General features: G+C 31.9%; 1 long non-coding RNA gene across 1 annotated transcript in view; it reads left to right on the forward strand.

Moving 5' to 3' along the window:
* The first annotated feature begins 22,225 nt into the window (after positions 1-22,225).
* The window catches only part of LOC126735951 (uncharacterized), a 327,730-nt gene continuing 326,405 nt past the window's right edge, over positions 22,226-23,550 (forward strand). The window contains exon 1 of the long non-coding RNA XR_007660560.1: positions 22,226-22,587. This is a non-coding gene — a long non-coding RNA (uncharacterized LOC126735951). The remainder of the gene's footprint in view (positions 22,588-23,550) is intronic.

Here is a 23,550-nt window from a genome sequence, read left to right on the forward strand (position 1 = left end):
GTCAGCAAGTTATTTTTATATAGATATTTGAATTTTGTTGGGGTAAGTATTTTCATTTCGAGAGGAATATGATTGTATAATGTATAATAGGTAAACATTATAAGAGAAAGATCTTGCAAACAAGGCAGTCTTATGGAAAGGAGGAGATATTAAGCCCCTATACCTTAGGTTTAAGTTGTGAATTTCTGTTCTAAACTTTATTTTGTTGTACAAATATGGTGGACTTTTATTAAATATTATTCTGTGGGATAAGACAGCGGAGTGAAATATACGGCGATTTTCCATATCCAACCAATTGCAAGTTTTGAGTTTGTGAATTACTGGCTCAAACTTCCTTACGCCAAATGCAAACCGCAAACACGACCTCTGAACTCTCTGTATCCTGTCCCTATCCTGTTTGGTTAGGCATGGACCATACAATGCATCACAATAATTAAAGTGACTTAACACAAGAGCATCTGACAATGTTAATTTTAGTTTTTGACTTAGTGCACGCCTATGTGGATATAACAACTTTAAATTTGCATACGCCCTCTGTACACACGCAGATACATGTTCGCTGAATCATAAATCTGTATCTAAAATTACCCCCAAATTCCTAGATTTTTTTTCAAAGGTAAGCTCTGAGTTCTTTAAATTAATTTTAAGTTGATTTTCTAAGTCAATTTTTTGTTTTCCAAAAGCAAGTATTTTAGTTTTATAGCAAAGCGAACAGGACTTGGTGGTTTACTTTATCAAACGCTCTTGTGTAGTCTAACAATATCAAAACACATGAGTCCAACAATGCTGTACAGCAACTGTAGCCTTTCCTAAATCCCGATTGTCTCAAGGGAAGGATATTGTGTTTATTCAGGTGTTCTATTATTCTAGCGGTTAAGATTTTTTCAAATATTTTCGAGCAGGGTGATAAAATGGATATGGGTCTTAATTCTGAAGGTTTGTGGGCTCGTTTTTAGTTTTTGGAAACGGAAGAACCCTAATAATTTTCCAAGAGTCTGGAAATTCAGATACGAGAATACACGAGTTATAAATATTAACAAAAATATTTAGAATCTGAGGGCAGCATAATTTTAGCATTTCACTGTTAAGACCATCCGGACCAACGGCATTTGATTTTATTAATGATAAGGCAGTGTAAACTTCCTGTTTATCCGTCAATCTAAATGAAAAAAGCTCAATAAAGTTTTTTACCGTACTAGTAGTAGGTATATAATAAAATCAAGTCCGGATCTGGTGGTTTAAGTTGAGAAAATTGAAGAAAAAAGTTGTTTATTTCATTCGGATTATTAAGATTTTTGGGAATGGTATCACCGGACTTTTTTGTTTAAAATATTAAGATTCTTGAGAGTTTTCCATAAAATTTTTCCGTTGCCATTGTTATTCTCTAGTAAGTGTTCTAGGCAGGCTCTTTTTTCTCTATTTATAACACAAGTAGTTTCGTTTTTAATGTATTTATAGTAATTCCAATTTAGAGGGGTTTTATTTTTTTTTTAATTTGCTATAAGCCTGATCCTTTCGCTTGATAAAACATTGAACAGCATAAGTACTTCATGGCTGGTTTCTATGTTTATAGTTAATTGTTTTATAGGGAGCTAATTGATCAAATAAGTTAAGTATTGTATTAGTAAAAAAATTAACTTTCAACACATGATTATTTATATAATAACTATTATTTAAAGGAGATACAGCCAGGCAATCGGGCACGCTTTGCTTATCTATTTTCCTTAAGCATCTTGTTCTTATAGATTTGTAGGTGTTTACTACATTTTTTAAAATAAGACTGGCCAAATACTAAATAATGATCAGAGAGATTATTTACTTTATTAGTACCGTAAAAATCTTGCCTGCCTTTCTGCGTAGAAACCAAAATAATATCGATTAGTGTTGAGCTATTATTTAAGATTCTAGTTGGACTATTAATTGTTTGTTTTAGATCAAAGAGTTCTATTGTTTTCATGAAATTCTGTGATTTTGTGTCCTCTATATTTAGCAGGTCTATATTTATATCTCCACCACATATAATATCATGGCAATTTGTATAAAGTTGTGATAAACTATTCTCAAGGGTATCCAGAAAATCTGAGACAAAGCCTGAAGAAGGCCTGTATACAGTGCCTATTATAACGTTTTTGTTTTTAAGTTTAATTTTAAGCCAAACCTCCTCTAGTACTGACGAACAATTTAAATGTAGCTGCTCGAATTCAATTGAATTTAAAATAAATATACCAATACCTCCGCCTCTGCCTGCACTGCGATCCAATCTTAAAAATCTATAACCCTCAACATTTAAAACATCGTCCGGTATACCACAATGCAACCATGTCTCACACAGACCAACAAAGTCAAATTTTTTTTTCCAACAAAAATGTTTTAAATTCCGCCAAGTAAGGTACCAATGATCTTATATTATAAAATGCGAATGAGAATTTTTTCATTTTTTTTCCCACTAAATCCGATTAACTCTTGGAAACTCTTCAAAAAATGGCAAATGTAATCATGTTAATAGTTAAATTTGTTAATTAAATTGAGTACTTCAGTAACGTATTTATGCAAAGAACGAGAGAAGAATACAAAAAAATTTTCTTTCTTTTTTCTTTTCTTCCCTTAAATAAAAAACGATAAGTTGATATAAATTACAGATTTGTGGCTACGTACATTGGATGTTCGGCAAATAATGTAGCTTTAACATGATGGTTTTCCGGCACACTATGATCGCGTTGTCAGGGAATATTTGAACCAAAGATATCTTAGACGTTGGATTGGGAGGGGAGGCCCAGTGGCTTGGCCAGCGCGCTCCCCCGATTTAAATCCCTGTGATTTTTATTTGTGGGGTCATTTGGACCAACTTATTTATTCTACACCTGTGCCAGATGAACATGATCTTTTGGCTCGCATTGCAGTAGCTGCAGACGAAATTAAAGATAGAGGCGAAGTTATTCAGAAAATTCACGACAATTTAACATTACGCTGCAGGCTCTGTATCCAACAAAATGGCGGCCAATTTGAGCACCTTTTAAATTAATTATTAATTATTATTATTTATTATTGAGTATTTTTTAGCGTTATCCAATACTTTTTTTCCTGTTATTAATTTTTAAATTCTGATAAAATGGTACCTTTTGGGAAAAAGATGCAGGATACCTTTTTTTCTGTTAAATAAACCAAGGATTCTTAAAATTTTTGATTATCAGTGGCGTACTATTTTTTTTTATTAAAAAATTACTCTAATGCCTAGCTGATCTACGCCACTGGTTAAAACTAAAACATTGTACTTTTTACATTTAAAGCATCTTTATTAGGTAGCTTTATTGAGAAAATTTGACACCGATATCTTATACAGTCAAAAACCTAAAAATTAATTTCTTAATTTTTTTAAAAACTTTAACCCCGTGTATTTTGCTTCTGAGGCATTTCCGACCCATAGTGTCTTATATCAAAAGTTATATTTGAACGTCCCCTATCATCCCCCAAAAGCATGACCTTCTTATAAAAATCACCCTGTATATAAAAAAACAGGATATGAACAAAAGTGCCAAAGAAAAAAAAAGAAATAAAAAATTCTTACTAAGTTAACGCATTTCACCTTTTTACCCCTAAAAAATTACAATGAATGTTCCAATTGTTTCTCAGTTTTTATTATTTCACTTTTTCTATTTTTCGTTACATAAATTTTCCCACTTTTTGACCAGGCATTTTCTTTTCCGAATTTCTCTTTAGCTAGCTGCAACAGATGGTACTTGTGGTTTGTTAGTTCTTTAACAACGACCATATTGGATCCTTTAAGTATTTGTTTCTTGAAAACAACTTCTTGCCTGGCTGCCACGGAGTTAAAAAACATTCTTACCGGCCGCGGTTTGCTGTTTTTCTATCCTATTCTATGACATGCATCTATATCTAAATCATCTATTTTCAATTTAACACCAAGGGTTTGCTGGACTTTTTCTTTTAGTTTTTCACCATTGGATTCCTTTAATCCATAGAGCCTAAGCTGTTTAGCTTTCGAATTTTGTTCTAAATTGTCTGCCTTTAAATGCAGCTCCGAAACTTCATTTTGACTTTCCTCCAATTTTCTGTTTAGATCGGTGACTTGCGCTTGTAGTTTATCTATTTTCTCCGAGAATGACTTCGAAATTATCTCGGCAACTGCAGTGGTCAAGGTCGCTATGAAATTCTTGTCGTATAAACATTCAGATATACACTGTTTAATATCGTCTTTTTGATTTTTGGTTAAAGGCATTTTTATGTTCATTACAGCTAATTACCTTTACTTTTTTCTCTGAAATTAACTCTGTTTTGCTAGCCTATCACTCTGGAGAACATTTATGTTTTTAAACTTGCAATAAACTGTAGATATTTGCTGTAATTTAGGAGCGGTGTAAAACACGTTCACTCTGCACCGAACATCAAATACTCTCACTTTATATCACTTTATTTTCTTCTGTTAAAATTGAGTAATCACTGGCAACATGTAATACGAAGCATGTTTATCAACAAAATATCCCCCCTGTATAGATGATGCGCTCAATCCAATGCAGCCAATGTTCATTCCAGTGTATTCAATGTTCTAATCCTTTATAGCGAAAAAAATCATTTCAATTTTGCACTAGCGACAGTGGAAGATATTGATACCAATTTAAGATCTATAAAAATAAACGCGTTGGGATTAGATGTCGTTAATATCAAAATGCTTAAGCTACGTAGTTCTTGTATTAAACATGTAATTTTTTATTTGGTAAATAACTGCGTTGAATATGGTCCTTAGAATGTTTACTTGCTGCACAGAAATTCTCGGATTTTCGGCTCTTAATAAATAAATAAATAAATAAATAAAAATTTGTATTTTACTTAAGTTAATAACTTCAAAGGTTTTAGTTTTTTATTTCTTTTGTAATTGACCAGAAATTATTGCCATTTTAGTTTTTTTAGATAACAAAAATTCCCAACGATGTTGCCATACCATAGGAAAACTAACAGGCAATCCTGGAGTGAGGAAGCAATGGATGCAGCTATAGAATCAGTTTCATCTGGACAATATGGATACCTGAAAGCGTTAAAAGTTTTTTCGGTTCCAAAGAGTACACTAGAAAGAAGAGATAAAAATTTTAATAAAGTTGTTCAAGGTTCAAAAAAAGTCCTGGGTAGCCGACAAATGACTTTTCCTCCAGAAATTGAACGTGATTTGGTATCGTATATAAAAAATATGGAATCAATGCTATTTGGCTTGACTACAAGTGCTGTGAGAACACTGGCTTACCAACTAGCAGTCCGTAATAATTTAAAAAACTTTTTTAATCCCGCTAAAGAAAAAAGAGGCTGGGTGTGGCTTAACTCATTTCTGAGAAGAAATAATTTATCTCTGTGGGTACCAGAACGAACACCGGCGGCAAGAGCCAGGGGATTCAATAAACAAAATGTATATTCCTTTTTTGACATGTATGAGGCCTTACAAGACAAACATAATTTTTCTGCTGCTAGAGTGTGGAATGTAGATGAGACAGGGGTTACCACTGTGCAAGGCCGTCAATCAAAAGTGATCGCTTTAAGAGGAAGAAAACAAGTAGGAACGCTAACTTCCGCCGAGAGAGGTACGCTTTGCACCGCAGTTATTTGCATGAATGCTGAAGGTTTATATATTCCCCCAATGGTTATTTATCCTCGAGCTCGAATGAAGGCGGAGTTTCTTAATGGGGCTCCCCCAGGTTCCATAGCAGTCTGTTACCCGTCCGGCTGGATGCAGTTTCATTTATTTGAGAAATGGTTTGACCATACTTCTTCGTCAAAAGAAAATCCATCGCTGCTAATTTTGGACGGTCACAAAACACATACGCAAAACATAGCTGTCATTGACAAAGCAAGAGAACATGGTGTGACTATAGTGTGTCTTCCACCACACTGCAGCCATAAAATGCAACCCCTGGATGTTTCATTTATGGCCCCTCTTCCTACTTTTTATAGTCAGGAAGTTGAAACTTACCTACGAAACAACCCAGGACATGTTATATCAATTTATCATGTGCCAAAATTGTTTGGAAGAGCATATTTAAAGGCTGCAAATCCTTTAACAGCAATCCATGGTTTCGAAAAAAGCGGCATTTTTCCGATTAATAGACATGTGTTTACGGAAGACATGTTTGCTCCAGCAGTTCCCACTGATGTTCCAGAGCCTGATCAGAATTTAGTGTTTGCTCCAGAAAATCCCACTGATGTTCCCGAGCCCGAACAGAGTTCATTGTTTGCTGGAACAGATAGCACTGAAGTTTCAGCGCCTGATGATCAGAGTTTAGCGATTTTACCTTCATGCAGTAGAGTCAACATAATTAGTGATGTAATAATACCGAATCCTATAACAAAATCTGAGCAAAACTTACAAACTGTTAACAACAATTCAACCTCACCTAAATCTAGAAATTGCGTTACTCCACCTCCTTCTACGTCCCAAACAGGCTTACATACCGAGAAGGCACACACAGAATATAATAATAATTTTAGAAGAGAATCAGATAGTGATGATGATAACCAACCCCTGGCCAACCTAAAAAAACCAACTGTATTTCTCCTGTTGCTATTTGCCCTTACCCTAAAGCGACCGAAAGAAAAAGAACTTTTATTAGGAAGAACAGAGGAAAAGCTGCAATTTTAACCAGCACACCCTATAAAGAGGAACTAAATGCCAGTTTGGAAGGAAGGGCTAAAAACAAAAAGTTAAAGGAAAAGCCAAAAGAGTCAGCAGAGCCGTATTTAAGAAGAAACCTCAAGCAGTTCAGAGAATGATGACGACCCCACATGTTTTTACTGCAAGAGGTCTTACTCCAAAGACACAAAGGGAGAAGGGTGGATTCAATGCACCGCATGTAAAAAGTGGCTTCACGAAGTATGTGGAAACGCGGATAGTGACGATGACTTTTTCATATGTACACGTTGTTTTTGTTAAGAAAAACGTATCCCATTTTAAAAATATGGGCTATCCCATTTTAGCGCCACTATGTTTCTAAAACGGGAAATATTCTTCATATTTACCTATTTTTTTTTTTTTTTGGAAGAATGTACTGTTATTTTTGTACGTTTTTTTTACGTTTAATAAAGTATTGTCACAAAAATTAAATGGCAGTCTCACTTCGCCTTTAATTTAATTTATGAAAAAAATTGTCACGCCCAAGTCTTAAGTATCCCATTTTAGGTAGACTTCCCCTACAAGTACTACGGTTTTGATAAAAATTCAAGAAAAATGTGTGTCGCTTACAAACTATTGAAAAAATGCTAGGTGCCAAGGCGGAAATTTGATGACTTGGGCTGGAATTTCAATAGTTTTATTGTTCCTACACGCTCTATAGAATGTAATTAACATTTTATTCTTATGCATGACAATGTATATTCCATATTGCAAGAATCCATGCCCAGGGTAATACACTGACTTAAATCCTATCGAGACGTTTGGTAAAGGTTGCAAAGGTGTTACTTAAATTAAGCAATAAAGTTCCAGATAAGAAGACAGTTTTTGAATCTATGGCTACAAACTAAGACAAACGACATTAGCAGTTTAACTAGGAGTATGCTAAACAAATGTCCAGCTGCTAACAATGTGGACATAAATTCTATTAAAAGGGACTTTTTATTTTTTATTAAGTTTTCTTTTATTTATGTTATTCTGAGTGTTCGATATTTTATTTCTTCAAATTGTTATAGAATAATAATCTGTGGGTATACTACAAATAATTTTTTAATTTTTAATGTCGAAAGTTTAGCAGTATTTCCAAAATCAGTTTTAATGCATTATTTTAGTTTTATCTCTTTGAATATTTTGACGTATGTATATAATAATAAAAACAATGCTAATTTAGCATGAAATCAGTAACACTATATAATTAAATGCTTAAAAGATTGCCTCTCTTCTACAACTCGGTGTATTTTTATATTATACTAAATAATTTTATTCTATTTTATGTTTATGATTTTTATATGGAAATTCTCTTATACTTAATTCATTTAACAGTCAGCAATAACAACAAAATAATAGGGTTTGCGATAATTAAATTACCATTTTTTACGAATTCAGGTCCGGCTATTAATATACAAATGATCTATTAATAAATTTAAATTTTAGAAGGACAGGGAAGCAAAAAAGGATAGAGAAAATGCGTTTCTAAACAAAACGTAGGGTGAGCTTAATTGAATTAAAGCAGGTTGCTGACGTACGTAACTGTTGATATTTATATAAATCATACCTTATTAAACAGTATAATTACGAGAATTTCAAATATCCGTATATTTAAAAAATATGATAAAATAGTTCATATTAGGTTAGAATTACAGTATATTATAGTATATTTATACTTTTGTTGCTACTCGCATTGGGAATATTAATATAGTGCATATAAAACTGATATTTGTTTGTCTACCATTTTTGGCTGTAATAAATGAACCGTGTTTAACCCCCTAAGCATTCCCCTCTAGGTAGCTTTAAGCACATCATCACGTCAAAAAAATGCAAAAATGACGAGTCCATTCACCCCCTTAACCAGTTACATTTAAAATTTAATTGCAGTAATAAAAAATCTTGCGTAAAGCGTAAATTTCGCAACACCTGGTATGCAAATGCGATTTAATCTCTTGGGGTGTCCGTTGTCCACTCTATCACTTGCCACATCTGCTGCCGTCCACCCTTCTCTTAGGGCATCTTGAATTAAAAATAGTAAAATAGGAAAAGAAAAAATATACGAGATCCCATTGCGAGTTTTCAGGACCCCCTTGTACAGGGTGTCCCAAATTCGAGGGTGACCATTGGGATCTCGGAAAACGTATGAGTTACAGGGTCGGTTAAATGGAGGCAAAGTTGCCCAACTTGGAGCTTAATAAAAGTTGAAAATTACGGATACTTCCGGAGTTATCCGAAAAAAATCGAAAATTGTCAAAATCGTTTTTACCTTCTACCGATTTTATTTAATGAGACATCGAAAAACTGAAAACAGTTTTTCATTGCCAATTTTATGCTCTATAACATGACGCAAAAAAAAGTTAATCCGACGTTTCGTTTTTTTTTGATCATCATCAACTTTATTTTTTCTTATAAGCGTTATATTGGATTTTCTCATTTTTCAAAAGTATTTTTAATTGCCTTTAAAATTAGTGCATGTCCGATTACTCCTTCTAGTACTTCCCATAAGAACTCTATGAGTGCAAGAGATAAAAATATATCAATGTGATTTCCAAATAAATTTATTTGTTCTTGTATACTGTGTTTTGTTAATAATAAATTATTTTCTATTATCCACCTTTCAATAAAGCCTTTAAAATAATCAAAATTATCTTTAATTTTTAACAACTCTAACATATTAAAGTTCTAACATGGTGATAAATAATAATGTAACATGTCCATTAAGATACTATTAGTAGATTTAAATAAATGACTATCGATTTAGTACTGGCCACTGGTTTTTTCTCAAAAATATTAATTACAATGTTTCGCCTTTATAATTAATGATAACATATGAATAAGTAATTAGTAAAATTTATATTTCTAAAAGTAATTAGGCCACCCGATAAATAGTTGAGAGCAATTAATGCCAGGATATACGCTAGGCGGAAAGTTGATAATATCTGCGAGAATAATATTAATAAGAACGATTAAAGAAGACATTTTTATTAAAAAAATAGCATTATTTATGCATTATGTATTTGATATAGCGTTAAAGTAAAAAAAAAACATTTTCTGGTTTCCAAACTTTTTATTTTAGCGTCCAAATTTGAAAAATTAATGGAAGTCTTAAGTAGATTTTTTCAAGAAGTTTAAATACTACATTTTTTTTCCACAAATCGGCAATAAAGGTCCACAATAGTAGCAATTCTAGTAATAATAGAATCAAGAATTTCGAACATATAGAAACTTTTTCAGGAATCACCCATTGAAATATCTCCGTCTATTTTTCGAACACCCTGTATAGGTGCAATCTTATGTGACTTCTCCAAGGGCTACGTTTATATATATGACATCATATATCCCATGATTTTTTAATCTTATGCTCATAAAATACTATAGATTTTATGGGCTAAATTTTGAGAAAAATTTAAATTGATAACAAAAATTAGTCTGAATAAATTTGAAATTAAAAAATAGACCGAAAGAGTGTAGGAAACCCTTTTAAGAGGCATTTTATTTAATCCACTAATAGTTAAACGTTAGGGGTTTCTTAAATTTCTCTTCTTTTATTAGTAAATTTTAATGACATCGAATAATAATGAGTTTGTTTTTTTTTTGCTAATAATATAACCGCACTTGCAAAATGTAAAAAAAAAATTTAGTTAGCGAAATGAAAAAGTGCTTGGATCAGATTCAATAATTGCTAGTAAAACTGAGATAATAATTTTTAGTCTGAAAAAGATTCAACGTAGAGGGTAGACCAGATAATTTTGGTACATATTTGAACTTTTGAGTGTTAGTATTTCAAGTGACCAGCAATCCAAATTTAACATCACATTTTTTGTTAAGGAGGGAATTTTGTCAACTGTTTATCATTACTTATTTCATTTACATGGTAACTATGCCATACTTATCTAGGGGCATTCAAGGCTTCAAGTTAAAAGGATTTTTAAACACTATAAATAAGCAGTTTAATCCCTAAAAGAACTATATTTTGGGAATGATTGAAATAAGATTTTATTGGTCTTATTACCATTAGCAAAAAATATGGACAGAATATCCTGATGCATCTATTTGCTATTTATTACAAATGTTGCCTTAAAGAGTGTACGTTTTCATAAGTATTAATGTAGTGATAGACTTGATAATTGTTCAATGTGTCTAAGTTTTTTATACACATTGATGCTGCTGCAATGTACTTGTAAACAAATACATGAAAAACATGCTTTTTCACATAATTTTCAAGTTCAACATAGCGTTGCTTTGTCGCGTGGGTAGTTAGTTGCTTAATATTTTATCAATAAATTAAGCTTGCCTATGTAGCTTTTTCATATTTTTGTACACTTTAGGTTGTTCTGTTTTTGGAGTTTGTGGTTTTCAGTCCTTTGCTTTTTTTACAAGTGAACCTTCACAAATGAGTTACATATCTACTGCGAATATGCGGAAATGTACTATGTTTATTGGTTTTATAATGGAAACGCTCCTCCTGCTACCCAAAAATATAGCAGATGTTTTCTCCATTGAAATCGCTATCCTAAGCAAAGAGTATTCGTAAATGTGCATCAGTATTATTTGAAAGGTAACATACCTGCTCACCTACGAAAAGTAGGAAGGCTAATGGATGATAACGATGAAAAAGACAATGTGGAGATTACAACAGGAAATTCAGTAATAAGTATTCATTGCATATCAAGACGTTCAGGTCTTATATCTTTATCATGTGCAATGTGCTCAAGCACTTCTGGTCAGTGACTATGACAGGGTGTATCTAGAGCATATTTTTAGAGGAGGACATTTTTTTCCAAAATTTATATAAATATATCAATTTACGATTAAAGCATTTTTTTGCTTTTAAAATAATTAATTAAAGAAAAAATATAGATTGAGGAAACCAGTTTTAAATATAATATACACAAATTACATTACTGGACTAGATTAATCGTAAAATAGTAAGAAATGATCATGTTCAGCATCAGTATTCAGTTAATTCAGTCAACTTATGGGCAAAGATCATTAAAGGCAAATTAGTTGGACTATTCGAGCTACCAGAAATGACTAAACGGTGAGGTATATTATGTATTTCTTGGAGACGTATCTCTAGCAACACGTCAAGGCTTGTTGCTGCACCACTATGGTATTCCTCCTCACTCTGCCCGAATAGTACGGCGCAAAATCCCGATATTACTTTTAGTAATCAATGGGTTAAAGGGAGAGGAAGCATCTAATGGCCGCCGCGTTCACCTGACCTAAGCTCGATGGACTTTTTTCCATAAATAAATTTAAAAGAAGTTGTTTTCATCAAGAAAATCTAGACTAAAGTAGAATTGCGAAGAAAAATAAGGCAAGCGGGCAACGTTATTACTAACAATGAAAGAGTCTTCCGGCGCATAAAAAGTAATTTCGTCCGTCATTACCGAATGTTATTAAGGCAAGAGATACACATTTTGAGCATTTCATCAATTTTTAAATAAGGGTGCCATAAATACGATGAAAGTTTTAATTTTTAATTAAGTAATTACTTCAAACTTATACACGCTTATTTAAAATGTCCAAACCAGTAATTTTGGCATTTACTTAATTTTTTTAAATACCACTTTATTAAGCACAACCACTTTTGAAATACAGATATTTTATACCATATTATTTAATAATATTTATATAATAAGATAAATAATATTTTATAAATAAGTCTATAAGAAGTAAAAACTAAATAACATAAATAAAGGCATTTAATTAATAAAAATAGCATAAAAGGCTTTGATTTTTTGGATCAGAGGGTGCGTTTTGAGGCATTCTTCAATTAGTTTTCAATTGGCATAATACATAACATATTGTCAAGTGAAATTTTAGTGTTTACCAATATTTGAAATATTAATGATTGCATTTGAAAAGTGGTTGTCCATAATAACATGCTATTTAAAAATACAATGAATATTTTATCATAATTATTTAATTGAAACTTTCAACGCCTTCATAGCGCCCTATTTTAAAATTTGAAAAACCGTTTTTTTCTATAAGTATAAAACAAAAAGTACCAAATGCGGTATCATTATTCTCAGAATATTATTTTCTATCACAATACATAATAATATACCCATTGTCCCATTTAAAATAAAAAACTTAGTGTCACTTACTGTTAAACTGGAAGTAACAAAAACTAACAAAATATGACAAAAGATGCTTTTGTAACTATTCTATCGATATACCAAATTTAATTGCTTTATCTTGAAAAGTAAAAAAGTTAATAAGTGTGCCCTTTTTCCTGTGTCACCCGGTATAGACGAGGTGGTCATTTCCAAAACTTACTGTCAATTACCTAATAATACTGTATTTATTTGTTATTGCTTTTTGTTAACTTTGTTTGTATTTTGTAATACCACTTGTTTAATTATAATAAAGTAAAGAGGCCTTCTATGTTTATAATTGATTGATAGCTATTACAAAAGCATAATTTTTTTGCTCGCCAGTCACTAGTCAGCAATGGTTACTAAAAAAAGTGAAATAAAAAAAATCAATTTAATTTTTCAAAATGTCTTTGAAAACTTATAAAACACGGTAAATAAAATAAAATTTTAATACCCTATATCTTAAAAACTAAGTTCTTTGCAAAATGGTAGGGTTCGTCGGAACTTACGAGTAGGAATAAAACACTATTAATTTAGTGCGACGTTTCGCCGGTTTAATTTTAGCTTCCTGAAATAAAGACGTGTTATGTCGGATGTGTCTATGTACATACAGAGAATTGACCTATGATCCAACCAATAGGCTCCAAGCTAAGGCGCATTCTTTCCTCACAACTCTGAGGGAACGTGATTATATTAGTGAGTTCAGGGAAAAATAATCAAAAATTTATAATTCAGTTTCTCCTAAAATGTATGACTTATGAAAAACAAGGTTGGAAGTTGTATAGGTTCCATTTGTTATAATTTAGCGAAACTTTGTTACCTACGAGAACGACTTTCAAGCACAATGTTAGGAACTCCTATGAGTTTGTTGAGTCGCTTAGAGATATAAAAGTGCCGAATGATCATGTCTTAGTGTCTCTTGATGTAAAATCGTTGTTTACTAATATCCCAAAATCCCTAGTTATAGATGTAGTAAATAAGCAATAGAGGTACATTTTATCTTATACTCTTGTGAATAAGGAACTACTAATTAAAATCATTAACTTTTGTTTTGAGTTCAGCTATTTTAGTTATAAAAGTGTCGTTTTTAATCAATTGGATGCTAGCGCGATAGGAAATCCAGCTAGTCTCATCCTAGTAAATCTTCAAATGAATGATCTTGTTTCAAGCATATGAGAAAAATTACTCAACAAAATACCTTTTATTAAATATTATGTTGACGACTCTAATAATTCCTAAGGATAAGTTACCTTGACATTCTTCACCACAGGTATCATAATAACGGAGGAGAATGACTCCATCCCTTTTCTCGACAATATGGTGACTAGAAATACGGATGGCATGATAAGTACGTTAAACCAACAGCGTTGATTGAATATTTGGAAATTTTGTGTTGTGTTGAATTTTCCACATGTTTTTGCTATTAACTGAGCACATTGTCCAAGGAAAATAAATAGTTCTATCAAAACTATATTTAGATAGTTAATATTAGTGCAAGGTTGCAATCGCCTTGCTACCTACTTGCGAGTTATTACAGCAGAAACCAATAATTAACAAATCTCAAAAACACATTCATAAAATTTTACCACTGTTGATTAAATTCACTGACTAATCTTGTTCTTTTAAAGCTTTAAGAAATGTTGACTTGTTTTCATGTAGAAGTATTCTTTTATATGTAAAAACAAATTTATTCTTAGTCATTTGCTTACCATTTATGGTTATTTGTTGTGCAGCATTATTAAAAGTAAACGATACTAAAACTTAACTATTTACATATTTAAAAATAACAATAGAGCGACTCGGTCTTGATTATATTTTAAAAATGTAATACTAAAATCACCAGTTGTCAATATTTTTTACCTTCATCAATAATGTTAATTAAGATATTTTCGGCATGTATCCATGTTTCCTAAAGGTTGTCAATAATTAATAAAACTATGTCATTTACAATTGATACAATTGATAATTTATTTATATTATTTCTAGATTTATAGTCATATCTCATATTCTCAATCAACGCCAACAGTTACATTGTTGTTTTTTAGTACAACTATACAACGTTGGTAATAGTAAGCATCTGACTTTAGTGGGAGTAAGTATATTATTTCGAAAAATATTACGATAAAGTTCAGGCGTTCAGGAGCAGGCTTTCAAACATAGGAGACCATTTAATATCGCCAGTCTCACTAAAGCATCTATTACACAGGGCGAGATTACTAGCCAGTCGCCGGCGAATTTACTTGCTGCTATAAAAGTCGCCAAATGTAGTCGCGGCTGCTAGTAAACTCGCGGCACGTTTTTCCCAGCGAGTAAAGTTGAACACTGGCCTACTTTTCTCGCTACTTGCTCGCAATTTTTCTCTCTGGCGAGTGAAAACGCTATGTGTAATTTAAAACAGGACTAGTACTAGTTGGATAAAATGGCGGATATAGTGCGTGCAGGAATTATTGTTGTATTTGAATTTATTAAACACTAGTAATTGTCTGCTTATATATTATAGGTATATAAAGAATTAATAATACTTTTTATTCTAAGGAAATAATGCATTCTGCGACTATAATTTTGACAATCTGTTTTAAATTAAGAACATTCTAAAATTCTAAAATAATTCGTTTATTCGTTTATATATTCATATAATACAATTACATATACGAAATAAGCATTTAAGTAACTTAATACTTGTTCATGCTTATGTTCTAATTACAATATCAGAAAAATCAAATTATACTTTAAAAAAAAATGATTGGATTCCAACTCTTTCCTGAACAATCAAAATAAACTTATTAACAGAATAATATACTTATTATACACAAGAATAAACTAGTAAGAAATATAACAGAATACATGTTTTAAATCAATTCAATACCAATAATCAAAAACAAAATTGAACCTAAATGAAAATAACGTAATTTCAGATAAATCTGTTACATTTAAAAATATACACTATTTACATTAAAACCACGAAAAGAAAAAATCAAACATAATACGCTGTTGAACCAGTAAATTCAATTAATCATTGGTCTAAATTTATTAAAATTAATATATACACTATCGGACAAAAGTAGAGAAACTTTTTAAATTTGCGTTTTATTTGAATACTTCAAAACTAATGCAGTTCTACACATAATGAAAATCAACAATAATTGTTAAGACTTAATTTGTATAAAGTAAAATAAATTGTAGAAGAAAATCCTAAGATTTAATTTAATTAAACAAAATATTTATGAGACAAAAGTAGAGAAACTAAATTTTATTCCAAAAGTACAAGTTATTTCTTATTTCTATCTTAGAAAAATTAATAGTAAGTAGAGTATCCCTTATTGGCAATCACCTCGCGGCATCGATTTGGCATGGATTCCAAGAGTTTTATAATGGTTTCCTCTCCAATAGAATTCCAGGAATCTTGTAAAACTTTTATAAGATCATTTTTATTACTGATCTGATGTTGCCTTACACGCCGGTCTAGTTCCTCCCAGAGGTTTTCAATCGGGTTAAGATCGGGACTTTGCGCAGGAAAGTCCATAACCCTAATATTTTCCGATAAAAACCAATCTTTGACAACCTTTGATTTATGTTTGGGGTCGTTATCTTGTAGGAATATCCAAGTCAAAGGTAAATTATCCTCAGCAAAGGGTAGCATTACATTTTGTAGGATGTCTAAATACACAAATCGATCCATGATACCCTCAATGATGTGTAATGGTCCTGTACCGAACCCAGAGAAGCAACCCCATACCATGCAGGAGCCACCACCATGCTTTACCGTAGGCTGTGTATATCTTGGATCGAATCTTTTGCCTTGTGGTCGATGTACCCATGAGATTCCATCGGACCCAAACAAATTGAACTTACTTTCATCAGTAAAAAGAACTTTTTTCCAGTCGTTGGTTGTCCAATGCAAATATTTTTGTGCAAAGTTGAGTCGGGCCTTCTGATTCTTCTTGCTAATAAACGGCTTTTTAGCGGCTCTTCTACTAAATAATCCTCCTTCCCTCAGTCGTCTTTGTATGGTCTTAGAACTAACATTAACACCAGGTAATTCACTTAAAATTTTATTTGCTGATTTGTGAGGATCAGACTGGGCAATTCTTTTTATCATCATTTCCATGTGTTTGGTTGTTTTTCTTGGGCGGCCACTTTTTTTAATGCTTTTTGTTGAATTTCGTGTTTTAAAATTAGAAATTGTCTTGCTAACAACGGACTTATGCAAATTAAGCGTTTTACTAATGTCCACTTGTCGTATACCACTCTTGTGTGCATCAACTATTTTTCTACGAAGGTCTTCAGACAAATATCTTCCGCGAGGCATGTTGATTAAAAAAACTATGCAAAACTATCAACAGAACTCACGTAAAGCGAACTAAATACTAAATTTGGACGATTGATATTTAGGTTTCTCTACTTATGTCCATCCGAAAATATTTGAATTCTTTTATTGTAAATAAACAACTGATAAGAGGCATGTAAAATGCGGTAAAAAAACGCAGTTGTTGAGAACTACAATATTTGTAGTAAATATTTAATTTAAATACATGGTTTCCGTAAATCAAAGAATTTTTAGAAGTTTCTCTACTTTTGTCCGAGAGTGTATGTAGTTTTTTATTTCTCTATTGAATATTCTATGGTTTTTTATATTTTTAATATAAGGAGGAAGTAAGTTATAAAATTTTGGCCCTAAATAATCTATAAAATGAAGGTTTATTTGCTTATGATTTTGTGGTAAATTCAAATTGTTGTACATATTACTTCTGGTACATTGGGAATGCGTGATTTGTCTCTTTGCTATATCAGTTTTATGTACAAAAGAGCATACGTTTTGTACATACAGATGACTTATATCACTAATATTTTCATTATAAAGTAACTCGGTAGAGCAGAGCTTATTTTTCCTATGAATGACCCTAAGAATGTAGTTTTGTACTACTTTTAAAAGTTGAAGAATAGTTTTATAAGTAACCATCAAGGAAAAACCATCAAGAAAAGTTAAACCAGAAAAAAAGAAAAGCAAGACGGGTGCGGGTCAGGAATTGGATTTCAAAACGCGACACATATGGGGCTTTTAATATTTTATTGAAACAATTAAAGGATGAGGATCCTGTGGCGTACAGAAATGTTTTAAGAATGAGCAATGAACAGTTAATAATTTATTGCAAATGGTTGACGAAACAATCCGCAAAAAAAAATACAAAAATGAGGATGGCGATACCAACTGCTACAAAACTAGAAATAACCCTGCGCTTTTTGGCAACTGGTGATTCGTTTAAATCACTAAAATATTTATTCCGAGTGCCTGAATGTACAATGTCACTGTGTGTACCCGAAGTACTTACATCAATTTGTCAGGTTCTAAAGCCATATATAAAGTTAGGCATAAATTAATAATCAATTTATTTTTCACACTCTGTTTATGAAACAAGTTACTTATTTATAAAAAATATTATTTATTCGTTAACAATTAAAATTGTGCCGAAAATGTATTTATAAGTGCTTGATGAAGAACATCGTGACCATATCCGTTATCTTCGTTATTTTGGATTTGGGTATGTGTTTCATATGTGGTTGAGGCAGGGCTGGGATCACTTGGGGAGGATAACGAAGAAGAGGTTTGCAGTCGAAGGGGTTTTCCGTAGTAAGTATTTACGTGTAATACCGTGTAATAGAATTCTGGATTTCTTGCTCCAATAAAATAGCCTGACGTTGCGGCAATTGACGTAGCTCTGCAGCTACATACTTCCCAAATTCGTCGTACAGTTTTACCTGTGATACATTTTCAGCAATTCTATTTAGCTGACAGCAGTCATCAGTAATTTCTGGATCTGCTTGTTTTTTCACCCTTTTTTTAGGTTTAGGAGGTCCCATCGCCTGTGAGAGTTTTACATTTTGTTCCTTGGGCGGTGTATCGGATTCTTCATCATCAGGCTGTTCAATTTGAGAGTTAAAGACTTTTTCAGATATATTCCGTGTGCAGGGTAGAGTCTGAAAAATTTAGAACAAATCTATAAAAAATGTGTTTACCTTTTGCTTGATTTAAGAAGTAAACAAATTTTCTAAAATATATATTTTTCTTCCAGATGCCTACAACAAGCAATGAATAGAAGAAAATACAAAGCAATTTTCTTCTTCGTTGGAATTTTCCGAAATGTTGTGGAGCGATTGGTGGCAAGCACGTTCTGATTAAAAAACCTCCCAGGCCTGGGTCAGTGTACTTTAATTACAAAAAAACCTATAGTATAGTGTTATTTGCAATGGTGGACGCAGATTATTGCTTTACTTACATTGATATTGGAGCAAACGGCCGAGCTAGTGAGCGAGTGCAATATTTAGAGATAGTACTTTAAACATCGCTATGGAAAATAACACTCTTAATATGCCTGAAAATTCGGTCATTGTAGGGGACGATGCCTTTCCATTAAGAACCAACTTAATGAAGCCGTACAGTAAGTCACAGCTTAATAATAATGAAAGGATATTCAACTATCGACTCTCTCGAGCAAGACGAGTATCAGAAAATGCATTTGGTATTCTTTTGTGGCGCTTCAGAATATTTTCAAGACCAATTCAATTAAAAGAAGCAACAATTGACGATGATATTTTTGCAGCATGTAGTCTCCACAACTGGCTGAGAAAAAGCAGCCCCGATACTTATGTTCCTAAAAATGCTGTGGATAGAGAGGATTTGAACACGGGAAATATTACTTTTGGACCATGGAGAAACCACGTGGATAATCTTTCATCGGTTGGTCATTTGGGAAGTAATAATTACAAAAATTCCGCAGAGGAAGTAAGACGCACGTACGCCAAGTATTTTATGAAAGAAAATCCTTTACCGTGGCAATGGAAAGAAGTGCGATTGGAATTATCTTGAATAATACTTTTTTATATTTTTAAGTAAATACAATTTATTATTTTCCAACGTAATTTTGCCCAAAACGTATGAGAAACTTAGACTTTATTTTTTATGCACAATTTACTTATGTAAAAATAAAAAATATCTAGCTCTAAAATCTACTCACCAAGTTTGAATTACTCTGCCTTGTTGACAAAACTTCTGCGAAAAAATGGGCAGCCTCAAACCATGTTAACTTTGGGGTGTAAATATCTTCTGTTCCACAGCCACTTTTTCGCTTCTTTCTATTTTGGCCAGTTTTTGACGAAACACATCTTTCAAATTTTTAATTTTGTTTTTCAATTGTTTTTCATCCATTCCTTTTAGAAGCCCTTTATCAACTAATTGTTCATGCATGTTCTTAAATAATACGTCTTGCAGTCTAATATTTAGATAATCATTGTGTTTAATATTTCATAATTCTGGAAATTGTTCATAAATATTTAAAAACTCTATAATTTGATTATTATTCCATTTAACAGACATTTTGAATTTTCGAACGAAAAATACAAAACACACAACTTCCAAAAATTCAATACCCTGCGAGTAAAGCGATTTAACTAGCCTGGTGTAGTTTGCGCTTGCTGAGCGTGTTCTAACTCGCTTACTCGCTTTAAATTTTACTCGCCGGCGACTGGCTAGTAATCTCGCCCTGTGTAATAGATGCTTTATATGATGGTTAGAAAAAGTATTTGTTAAAAATGCTATTACCATAACCGCATTATGATCAGGAGAGGCGTCTTGTTAAATATAGACCAATCCTAGGCTTAAATTAGGGAGGATTTGAATGGTAGGAATAACTTGGTTTTGCAGCAACTCAAGGTATTTTTACGATCAATTTATTAATAACAACAGTAGAACAGGGAGAGTAACATATTACGTTATAAAAATAAAAATGTTCTCTCTTTTAATAGTTTTTGGAATTTTTTATGTGCAGTAGAAAATGTTTGGGTTCGGTGCTAATCCATCTAAAAAAAGCCAATTTTTTAATCGCCAAATTTTTAGAGTGTTTGGAAGTAAGCAATTTTAATTGAATTAATATGGGTTCTGAAAATTTTAGTTTTGATTTTAAAAATACGTTAGGATATGGCATTTCACAAAAAAATTATAAATATTTCATAGAACGTATACACCCTATTGTTACTAACATTTGACAGTCACCAAATGTAATAAATAGTTTGACCAACTGTCTGCTGTTATTACTGTTCCCAAAGTACCATAGTAAATTCCGACAAATTAATATAGTACCTGTTTATGAAAAACTTCTTGAATTTTGTCTAAAAGAGCTTTAACTCCTAAATTACTTTAACAAAAATTCTATAATTAATAAAAATGAGTCCGCTTTTCGTACGTGTCACTCATGTGACTCTATTGTCGTTAATATATGTGATAGCTTTTTCAGAGCCATTGACGAAAATAAATATATTTTAGAAATCATCTTAGATTTTAAACGAATGGTTGAAACTATATACAGAGAAATTCCACTTAATAAATTAAAAAGTGGAAGAATTATAAATTGTTATTCTAGACATCTCATGGGTAACAAGGTGGAAACTGTGATGAGACTAGTCCATAGATTGAAATAAATTTTTGAAATAATACATCGTTATACCCCAGTTGTGTCTATGTTAAACGTCCTAGGTATGTTGTCTGTGAACCAAAGAATTATGTTTAATGTTTATCTGTTTATTTTTAAATTAAAACATCGTATTTTAAAATGAGGGATTTCTTCCTATTTTGTAAATCCATGTCTATATTTCAGTGCCTGAGGAAGCTGGAATTAAACCGGAGAAACGTCGCACTAAACTATAGTAGTGTTTCATTTCTAATCCTAAGTTCCGACGAACCCGGCCATTTCGCAAAGAAGTTAATCTAAGGGACGAAACTTTATAATTACAATATTAAAAACTAATTTTAGGACCCACTTTATATGATCTTCTGGGCTTAAGATCAGTTCAGGAATGCTCTCTTAAAACTATGAAATACCACTAAATAACCGACCGAATGTACAAATCAACTGAATGCCTTTGTTTTTGCTCTTATACCAGATTTTATTTAACTATTAAATCCTTTGTAAGTAGTAATTATCTGGTAAATATAATAAGTTCTAATTTATGGAGAGAGATTTAATTATACATTATCGGAATCTTTTTAGCGATCATTATTCCATAAATCTCAATAATTTATAAACTAATTTAAAATATTATATTAAATCTTGTATTTTAAATAGAAAATATTGCACATATGCACATATTTCCAAGGCAATTTTTTATGCTTTAAGAACGTAATTAGCTTAAAAAATGGCAAAATGCCAGCAATGCGAAAGCATATAACATATCCACGAACAATTAAGAATGATTATTTATAACGGTAATTATGATTGCAAACTGTACGTAAATACCGCCAATCTAAAGGCGAGATTATGCGCGGTACAGCAGCCCTCATCCCGATAAAAACTAGCCGGCAAGTAGAGTAATTCGCCACTCCCCTTACCCTACCCCTTGCTTGACCACTGACCACCACCTTCTACCCATACCATCATTAGAATACCTAATATAATTATTATTCGAATATAGAGTGCTGGGTGCACGGTAGTGGCGGGAGACCAGCTGAGATGCAGCAAAGAGGCCCGCGTTTGTTTTCTTCACTCGATGTGATTCTGCACAACGCGCAAGAGCATAAAGTTGAAAGAGTTTCTACGTACTATCGAGAGAAGTACCCGCGCGAGAAATGAAGAAACGAATTATTTTCAAAATTTTCGTATCAACGAGGCCACCAGATTTCTAAATGCGCCTTTTCGTCATGGCTTCAAAAGTCGCGAAGACGTCCTCTACGGTAATAATTTATTTTTTTTTTTGCGGGGTATAGTTTAAAAATTGGCTGATGTTAGTGAGAAGACTTTAAAAAAACTTTGAGTTGGTTCTATTTTAAAATATAAAAAGGTAAGTTTTTTTTAAATATTTCAATTAATTTTTTTATGTTATTACGACTTATTGAACGTCTCGCTTAAACAACTCTAGGATATCTGTATAGCCCTTTAATATACAACTTGTTCCACCAACATCATAGTCTAAGCTGAAGAAGTCAGTTCAAATCTAGTAAAGATATTTATATAACATTCGAGTCATTCCTCATAGTTTGTAAGTAATTCTGAGCAGATTAGCGCAAAATTCATGATTAGCAGCAAATTGAATAATTTTCACCATTTCCATTATAAACTATGTAAAAAAACCATTCAATTTGACCAGCAGAGTAAGCTGACTAAAAAACCGTTCTTTGCTTCAATTTTGCGAAGATGTTTAATAATTTCATTTTTTTTGAGTAATATTTAACATCTAAAATGGATGGTCAATTTGAAATCAAATGTGATCATCCAAAATTTAATTTTAAATTACTACTAACGCTACTAATAAATATTCTATAATTTATTTTTCATCACATCCCTGGAATGCTCCAAAAAATTTGAATAATTAATATTATATGTTAAAACGATTTTTATTAAACATGCCTCAGAAAACCTCCATATACCATAAATAAACGGGATGTCTCAAAATTCTAAATTAATGTTCAAATTGAAGGAAGTGATAAAAGAAGACATTTGTAATTAAAAAGTTAATATAGCATGATCAGATCTCATGTAAAATAGGAGTCTTTAAGTAATCAGGTTAGAATAAAATTTATAATTAAGATAAAATATAGTGTCATAAAGGAAGCGTGGTGGCTTTTGGCTTAGTTCTTTAAATTATTGCGTATTTTTACAGGAAAGAAATTAATAAAAAAACACAATAAGATTTTATGGAACCTATGGCATTATTACAAGCCGCAATGCAACAACTAGGCCAGCGGCAAGCCGACTTTTGCGTGCACTAACCCAATATTGAAGTATAACCAATTGTCACCAATAC

This window comes from Anthonomus grandis, chromosome 1, assembly GCF_022605725.1.
Source record: "Anthonomus grandis grandis chromosome 1, icAntGran1.3, whole genome shotgun sequence".
In the NCBI taxonomy this organism is placed as follows: Eukaryota; Metazoa; Arthropoda; class Insecta; order Coleoptera; family Curculionidae; genus Anthonomus; species Anthonomus grandis.